We start from the raw sequence: 9,659 nt of genomic DNA on the forward strand, positions 1-9,659 counted from the left end.
GGCCCAAAGTAGTACCTGTACCTTTTCAGGCGTGGGCCGTTTTGTAGCGCGTTCGGGACGGGCGGAAATACGGCAAGGTGGGAACGAGTCCATTGACTCCAATGCAATTTATTTTTTTGAGCGTTTTGTAGAGCGTTCTTCGAGCGTAGAACGCGCTACAAAACGTTCAGGTGTGAACGAGGGCTTAGTAACAAGTCTGCCAAGAACAGTGTTTCAGGATGCAAAGGTTGTGAAGTCTATCATTATTTGGTCTGGAAAAAAAAACAAAGCATATGTCTACAGTGCTATGTTGCTCATTGTATGTTGCCATTTGCCCCTTACATGGTAGCGAATGGTACCCTGTGTATTTTACAATCCTAGGATTGCTTTTTTCTTGGTCTAAGGAGTCTTTTTAAGCACTTAGCTGGTTACTGTGAAGCTTACTGATAGTGGAGGACTACAGTACAAATCATTTTTTGATATTAAGAACCTTCTTTTAAACAGTAGCAAGCAAGAGCTCTGGGGTAATACTCCTTGTGGTTGCAAGTTATTATTTAAAACATTTCCAGGAACTCTTTAGAGCTTGTTTGACCTCAATATTCCTAAGGCTATATATCAGTGGATTTAACATAGGTATACCTACACTGTAGAAGACAGAAGCCACCCAGTCCTGGTCTAAAATGCTAGTGGATGGACGCAAATACATGAAGAAGATGGTTCCATAGAAGACACTGATGCCAGTTAAATGAGAGGTACATGTGTTAAAAGCCTTGTATCTACCCCGGCTGATCGTACCTTCAGAACGGCGAGAACAATATTGGTGTATGAGACAATGATGAGTATGATGCTGCTCATACTGACCAAACTACCTAAAGTAATCAAAACAGCAATATTCATGGATATATCAGAACAGGAGAGTTTGTAGAGTGGTGGAAGTTCACAGAAGAAATGTTTAATAATGTTCGATCTGCAGAAGTTAAGACGGAAGGCGGCCACAGTATGCACAAACAAATTGAAAAAACCTCCAAAATAGGCAGCAACCAACATCTTGAGACACAAGACACTGCTCATGTGAACCTGGTACAGCAATGGGCTACAGATGGCTACATAACGATCGTATGCCATGACTCCTAGAAGAAGACTTTCGGTGCTTGCAAAGGACCCGAAAATGAACAACTGTACAGCACAGCCAACAAAAGAGATGGCTTTGGTTTCACTTAGAAGGTCCCTCAACATTTTAGGCACAATCGCTGAGGAACATATGATGTCCACAAAGGAAAGATTGCTCAAAAAAGAGTACATTGGCTTGTGAAGACGTTTGTCTGCTATGCTTAAAAACATAAAGCCAACATTTCCCACCACGGTTGTGATGTAAATGTGCAGAAATATGATGAACAATGGAACTTTCAGTCTGGCATTGTCAGTGAGCCCCATGAGAATAAATTCCTTCACATAACTTTGATTCATCTCCAGTAAATGTAGATGTTCTCTATCTGTTTTAAAAGCAACATAAAAATTGTCAGATATTCAAACACATTCAAACAACTAATTCACGTGACCAATATGTCAAAGGCATCAAGTATGTTATTCAAATTCTACAGTGCTTTGTATAATTCATATCAATCCCCGCACCAAAGAAGCTTACAGTCTAATGACCCTACCCCAGTCAGATACAAACTTGGACCAGTTTATAGATTAAAACCAATGAGACTCAAACATATTTTTGAAATGTGGGAGGAAATCAGAGAACCTAAAATAAGTCCATATTATGAGCCTCAAGAAAAAATAAACCTAGGAATCTAGGGCTGCAAACCATGTGTTACCTACTATACTGCAACCATTGTATGTTCCTACTTATTAACAGGTGTGGCATTGCGTGGCAATACCACGGTGTTAGGTGGCCTAAAAGTCACCCAGGGTTCTCAGCCAGAGGGGCTGAGTGGCTCCAGGAAGCAATTGCTTGTACTAGGCAAGAGCTGGCTTTTCAATCCTTTCCAGGTTTTCTGTATCATAGTTGGGATCCTGGAGCCAGGAGATTTCTTAGAGCTCTGGGTGGGATGAAATCTCCATTCCTGGGTCCATGCTTTAGTGGCCAGCACCTGATTGTGCACCTGTGTACAGCACTTATGGGAAGGGTGCTGGAGTGTGTTCAGGGCTCCACCTGGGAAGAGTAACATAGGTGTTCAGGAGTCAGGAGGACTCCACCCAGACGTCAGAGGGGAGCCAGGTGGCTGTGTGTGCTGGAGGAACACACAGGCCAAGCCAAGTTTGGTGTGTGCTGGAGGCACATGAACAGCCTAGGAGGCTGGAAGGTTTGGGGAGGCTGAGAGAGCCACTGAACAGGACAACCCAAGAATGGTGAGACGATCTGTTTTCCAAGCATACTGTATGTTGTACTGCTGAAGAAAGCTATTTTATGTTGAACTTCCTTGGTTGTCTGCCTTTGAAGAAATAAAAGACTGTTCTTTTTTCTGTTAAAACGGCTCCGAGACTGATCCTTAAGCGCTCACCATTTGTGCTAACCTCCCCACCACCACACAGGACATAGTGGACCTACTGAGTGGCTTTGTTTAAATTTACCTATCCTGACACTCGTTTGTCTCATCTGAACTGTTTTAAAGAGCTACAGCTGTCGATTGTGCTCAGTGGAAGATGGTGGAACAGCAGGAGTATTGATAATTCTAGTAAAAGATTGCCTGGCTATGAAAGCGTGATTGAGTTGCTGTTTGGGGCCTCTTAGAATATACATGTTGGGCATAGAGATAGATATGAAATAAGAAGTTTTCTCCGGTTTGCATAATGACTTCAGATTCGTTGTGCAAACAAAAGGCATTGTGAAAGCCCGCACAGGAAGAAAAAGAGGGAAGAGTGGAAGCCACTAGGCAGATACAACATTCAGGATGCAGTTATCGAAGACTGACCTTCTGCCGCATTATTCATTCGAATGGTTGGTGGTCATCAGTATGAGGATTGGCTGTCTGGGGTGTAAGCGAGCATCAAGTGGTTGATTAGAGATCAGTTCTCATGGGTTCTTTCTCCCCTGTACCTGCTGTTACTGATTCTTCTACTTACTCTTTGTCCACCTTTCCCTTAGGATACTGCCCCAGTGGCATCCTATTACATAGTTACATGGTATTTGAGGTTAAATAAAGACACGGGTCCATCGAGTTCAACCTTTGTGCGTCTGTGTGTTTTTAGGTAAACTTAATTTAAGTTCCTCAGTATAATATATATATATTACAGTGTAAGAGGCACTCAAGGGTCTTGTAATAAAGCAACATAAATACAATTATTGGGGGAGGATTTCTCTTAAAGGGTTATTAAACCCTCCGGTTGTTTTTTTGCATATATCTACTGCTAGCAAGCAGTAGATATATGCAAAAACTTGAAAAATTCTCGGGCAGCCGCAAAGGATCTTGGGGCGGGCGCATGTGCAGTTCAGGTTTTCGGCCGGGAGACGAGGAGAAACACAAGGTAAGTCTATGGACAGCGTGCACCCGCATGCAGACCCCGTGGGACAGGAAGTGCCAGGAAGGACAGAGGAGTAAGCTCTGGATCGAAGACCCGCAGCAGCGGTGGAGAGAAGGCTGAAAATGACAGGAAAGAAGAAGAAGATCGGATTAAGAGACATAATTTAAGGTAAGTGCTGATATTTACATTGGGGGGAGGGAAAAAAATGTATCCTTTTGCAGGAAGACCCATTTGAGATTTTTATTTTTACTGTCAGGACTAACGCATTCCACCCCATTGTTGCCCATTTTGATGATTCTGAGCTCTTAATGTGACTGTTAACTGTTCTTCTGGAAACTCCATTCATTTCTAAAATGGAATGTTAAAACTAAACCAAATTTCAAATAACATTTCTCAAGTCTCTGATGGCAGTATCCAACATTCTGATGAGATATTTCATATGAAAATTCGTACAAAATTCTACCAGTGTATGGCCAGCTTTTCTCTGACAATGTAGCAGAAATATAAACAAGATTTTATTGATCAAAGTGTTGTTTCTTCCTAAAAGAAAGCCCCAAAAACTTTTTGATGATCTGTGTCTGTGCTTTGAGTAGTTTCAGAACTGAAGCTGTAAGAATTTATCACATTTAATGCACATCAGGAACCTGTTAGTATTTTTTCCATTTCCTGTGACCTAGCTCTTACCTTGCAAAGCTTTAATCAACTATATAAAATGCCAATAAGTAACTGACTTCTGTATTACTTCTGTATTATGGAATAAGGTGGTATTCTCCTTCAATATTGCACTGTATCCATCTATAAACCAGCTACAGGGATACATTTACTGGTAAGAATCATGGTGATGTATGAAATGATATATCAGAAATATATGGCTGAAATACGTGTGTGCAGGCAGTGAATTCTTTTTATATGTTTATTTACCTCTTGGGACTCAGCCCTTGTGATTTTACACATTCGATGTGCAATTGCTCTGGGTCTCTGAGATATATTTTAATTAGGTTAAGATTTAACAAATATTTTTTTAATGATTTCTTTCTATAATTATACAAAATGCAGCACCAATTAATTAAAGGAGAACTATTGGGTTAGGGCTTTTACACATAGTTCTCCTAAGGGTAACGGGAGGACACAGACTAGCGTCCTCCCTATAATCTCAGTATACCGCGAGCTACAGCTCACTATATACTGAGACGCCGCAGCTGAAGCGGATCTCGACAATTGTGCCGGGATCCACCCAGCTGAGTGAGTGACAGCTGGCTCTGCCTATCTAGACCCGCCCCCTCCCCCGTCCGTTCCGCCAGTCAGCGCTGGAGGATCCGAGCGGGGAGGGGCGAATCCACTCCCTCCCCTGTCATGGCTCTCTGACGGCACAGGATCGAGAAGTGAGCGAACGCCGGTATGTGTTCGCTCACATCCCGATCTACTGAGCCGACCTGTGACAGTCTCATTGTCACAGGTCGGCTAGAACTATGAGGTGAGTGAAAATCATTCACCTCATAATTCTCCTTTAAAATAACTCACAGGCTATAGTTTTTGATGAAGTATTGCTAGGGTATTGTAAGCAGGTTTATGTATTCCCATAACGTGCGGGGTATTGTAAGCCGGATATATGGCGGGATTATGTTTAAACGTGTGACCACGTCACCTGTCACACATTCTAACTAGGGATTGCGCTATGTTTTTTTTTGTTCTCTACTTGTCGCGTCACTGCTGCTCCGGTGGGCGGCCCTCCAGATGGGGTCCTAATTTAGGTGGCCGGTCCTCTGGGCATTTGCCGACCACCTAAATTAGGACCCCACCTGAAAGCGCCGCCCACCTGAGCAGCAGTGACGCAACGCTCCAGTTCAGCTCAGCGCCGACGACGTCCTCACGTGTGAGGAAAATCGTTCGGCAGCGCGATCGAGGCAACAGTAAGTAAGACGGGGCATGGGCTTAGTGTTTTGTGTGAACAACAAGTATCTATTGCTGCAGTGCATTCTGTATGTACTGTTCATGAACTATGTACTACATATAGAATGCACTGCAGCAATAGATTTACAATTCTGCAATGCTAACATGAATGGGTTAAATGATCCATAGTACATAATAGTACATAACATGTAGTTGTATTACGGATCATTTAAAGCTACCTGTCCCTTTTTTAAAAGTATCGGTAATTGGTATCGGCAAGTACATGAGGGGAAGTACTTGTACCTGGTCTTGAAAAAGTGGTATTGCGACATCCCTAATTCTAACGTAGTCACAACCTTTGAAAGAGGGGGGATATGGCCAGTACACATGTGTCACGTACCTTGGGGGAGTCTGAGTTGACGAGGGCGGCCTCTCTCACAGCTCCGGTCCCGGAGCACCTGGATTGAGTACAGGGGCGCCGGGGCACAGAGGGGCAAGGGTGCCAGAAGCTGGTTAGCCTGTTGCGTCTGCGAGATGAGATGAAATGCGTAGATCTGGGCAGGAAGCAGGATATGGATGCACCGAAGTGGATCAAGAAGCCTCTAGATCAGATGAGCTGAGGAAGCTGGAAGCAGAACACAAGGCAGAAGGATCGTCAAGCAGGCCGAGGTCATCAACGAGCGAGCAACGTAGTACAAGGGGTGAGGCAGAATCAAGGTCAAAAACAAGCCGGGGTCTTCAGGGAGCAAGCAACAACAGAGGGTAGTCCAAGCCTGTACCAGGGGCGGCATGTCATAGGTGACAGGGGAGGGGGTGGAGGCGGCCAGGCCCCAGCAGCAGCAGGTAAGAGGAGTTGGGAGGAGGTACAGGGAAAGGGACCCCAACGACCAGACCAGCCCACCTGGGGCCCTGCAGAGCCCACCATAGAGAGTCTCAGGTGGGCTATGCAGGATCTATGGTGTGCTCTGCAGGGTCTCAGGTAAGTCCAGCACACTACTGCAACATTAGAAGGGGGCAGGGGCCAGTGTGATCTGCTCCCGCGACCACCCCCCAGTCTTGGGAGGGGGGCTCAAGATAAAACCTTGCACCAGGGCCCTTTGGTTATTAGGTCCGCCACTGTTACCACAACAACGTCTACTAAATAAAAGCATTATTAATCCAGTCACATTTATTTGGTATTAGGAAAGCCTTCACACTGCCTTGCTGAAATGTAGAAATAGCAAATGCCAAGGCCAGGGGCTCTGCTAGATTGAATACAGTCTTCCATGCCTGTATCCGGCAGATCAGGGAAGGATGACAGACTCCCACACCCCCCTTCAGCAGTTCAATGCACGCCAAAGCTCAGGTGATAAAACGGTCTGAGTCCAAGACCAGTGTACGGTATGTCTGCCCACTTCCTGTAAGTCAGGGTTCCCTAGATAATGTGTTTCAGGGTGGGTTTCCCCTATGTCAAACTTATCATGCATGATCACAAGGTCATTCAGTGCCCATGGATCCAGTCCCCATGCATTGGTGGCATCAGTCCAAGTAGGACTGTTTTGTGTCTTTGTTGATGAGGAAGGGTAGCCAGAAGGCTGGGGGGGAGGAGGCTCTGTGGGTTGCATACAAACATTATTATGAAAAATCTCATCAGCACATTCGATAGTGCCATCAGAGTCTTGACTTGACTCTAGGGAATCTAGGGGAGCTGAAGGACTTTGAGGGAGGTAGGGTGGCTATGGGGCACTTTGGGGCTTGAAGGAGGAGAGGTGAGCTCTGGGCCTGAGTGTTTCACTGCTGCGCACAAGTTGCTCTCCTCACCTTCTGTCCATTCACAGACAGTTCATACTTCCTTCTAAACATGGTGCCAGCTTGGGAGTGAAGGCAGCTTCTCCTTCTTCCCATCTCTGCTCATGCGATATGTTAAATGATTTGGAGAGACAGGAAGAAGGGCAGTCTGCCCTCACTCCCCAGTGGGCCCCATGCTGAGAACATACTGAGAATGAAGTCTGCTCTCTTCCATCCATTGTAGGCTACCATTGAAGAGGAGAGAAAACAGAATCCTCTCTCCAGCAGCTATTGCGCCCCCTGCTCTGCCAGATAGGAGTGACATTGCCTTCATGGCAGTGTCACTCCTGTCAATCAGCTGACAGGCGGAGAAAGGCTTGTGGGCAAGTTTGCAGTCCCCTCCCCCCAACATAAAAACAGTGTCATTGCCCCTTTTACCCTTCCCTCCCTTATTCTGGCTCCGACTGCAAGTGGTATACACTGAGTGGCCAGATTATTATAACCACCCCATCAGTACTTCGTTGGGCCACCTTTTGCCTTCAATACTGCGGCGATTCTTCTTGGCATTGACTCCACGAGATGTTGAAAGGTGATGCGAGGAATCTGACACCATGCCTGATGAATAGCACTGTCCAGTTCTGTGAGATGTGATGGCCGTGGAACCAGCTGCCTGAGGGATCTTTCAACTTCGTCCCACAAATGCTGCAATTGGATTGAGATCTGGTGAACAAAGCATAATTGAGAGCCATAAAAAGCTTATAAATATAAACTAGGGAGGTACGGTGAGATCATATGAAAGATATGCACATAACGTAAACATAACATAAAAAGTAAATGATTGACAATAAAATGAATAGCTAGAGGTCAGTCTATAACTCATATGTCATGTATGCTTTGCTGTGTGATTATTAAACTGCTTTAGACAAGCAACTCTGTGTGTAGATACTTAATGTAGTATATAACATGGAACTCGGCACTCGGGGGGTGTGGGGATTTATTAAAGGACAACTATAAGTTAATTTGTCCTTTAATCCTTTCTATACCACTGACATAAGGCATACATCATCATTCTGCAACTCCCGCCATCATTTCTAGCAAATTCGTGCCTCAAAGTGATGATGCAAACCCCCCATTCACTATTTAACCACCAATGTATCCATTAAGTCTCCGCCCTTGTGTGTTTTCTGATCTACCATGTGTTCTGCAGTTGTTCCTATTCTCCATGTATGACCCTGGCTCTGGCTGACTGATCTGGTTTCTGACTCCGGCAATTATTTCCATCCGTCCTGCTCTCTATTTTCTCTGACCTCGTTTGGCTGACTACCCGCTTTGACATCTGACTTCTGACTTCACACTGATGACGTCCTGCACTTTCTCCATTGTTTTTTTTTTTTCATTTATGTTTATTATTGTTTCCAATAAATTACTATAATTTTTTAAACCTTCCCTTAAAGTTTCTCTCTGGTTTCTTGGTTCCCTAGTTGCTGAGTCAGAGCCAGAGCTATCCAATCAGCAACAAGCATGAACTGAGGTCTGACTCAACAAGGGGCATGTTGGACCTGTCAGAAACCACCTGCTACTGTGCATGTGCAGGGCACCGTTTTCCATACTACTGGTAAACGAGCACTTGTTCGCATGCACGTTTGCCACAGAATGGCTGTGCACTGAACTGTGTGCAGGAAGTGATGCTGTCTCCTGATGGATCACCCTATTTAAAGCAGCCTGCCTGACTTCTAGTTGCTGGATTTTCTTTCAACTTCCCCTCTGTTTCTTGTGCTTCTATTTAGCTTGCTGACTTCTGACCCGGATTGTCCTTTACCTCGTTGATTTCTGCCTGCCCCTGACCTCCTGCTTGCTTACTGGCCCTGCCTCTGTCTCCTGCCTTTGTACCTCGCTGTCCTACTGGTTTTGACCACGATCTTGGACCCTGCTCTGCACTCTGCTGCCTGCCTGGTTTTGACTGCTGCTCAGCTTGACCCGATCCAGTGTCGGAACTCCAGCTTGCATGGTGTGATCACCACTGGCACCTGTGCCACTCACTGTCCACTCAGGCTCTGTTCCCAACTCCAGAGTCTTTGCGACACGAGGTGCAAGGGAAGGCTTCTCCCACATTCAGTCTCCAATCAGGTACGTGAAAGGACCTCTTCAAAGAGACCACTGCTTCTACACAGAGAAACTAAAAATGAACCGTAAGACTTTGCCCACCTTTTGTTGTGATGCACATGGAATATATTTGGATAATTTTTAACAAGGGTTCATAAATAATAGACTTCCTGTATGGAATATTTCGCCTGAGTATAACACATCTCTTGACATCTCCACCACTATTACACCAGTGGATTTACCATTGAAGTTGTGTTACAATGGGATATGGGGTTGTGTTAAAGGGAAATATTTGCTTCTATCTCATGTATATTCAATAACAAAAATTGCATTGGTAGATGTGCTCGGTTTTCTCCCCCTTTTAGAGTTTTTGAAGCTTTTAATGGTAGTGCCAGCCAGGAAAGGAAGACTGATAGGACTTCTACGGTAATATTTCCTACTAACTGGGG

At 44.9% G+C, this 9,659-nt stretch overlaps 1 pseudogene; it reads right to left on the minus strand.

Annotated features, from left to right (window-relative positions):
• Positions 1-529: 529 nt before the first annotated feature.
• LOC108784848 overlaps positions 530-9,659 on the minus strand; it is a 13,822-nt pseudogene continuing 4,692 nt past the window's right edge.

Source organism: Nanorana parkeri, unplaced genomic scaffold (assembly GCF_000935625.1).
Source record: "Nanorana parkeri isolate BGI_ZX_2015 unplaced genomic scaffold, ASM93562v1 scaffold130, whole genome shotgun sequence".
Lineage (NCBI taxonomy): Eukaryota > Metazoa > Chordata > Amphibia > Anura > Dicroglossidae > Nanorana > Nanorana parkeri.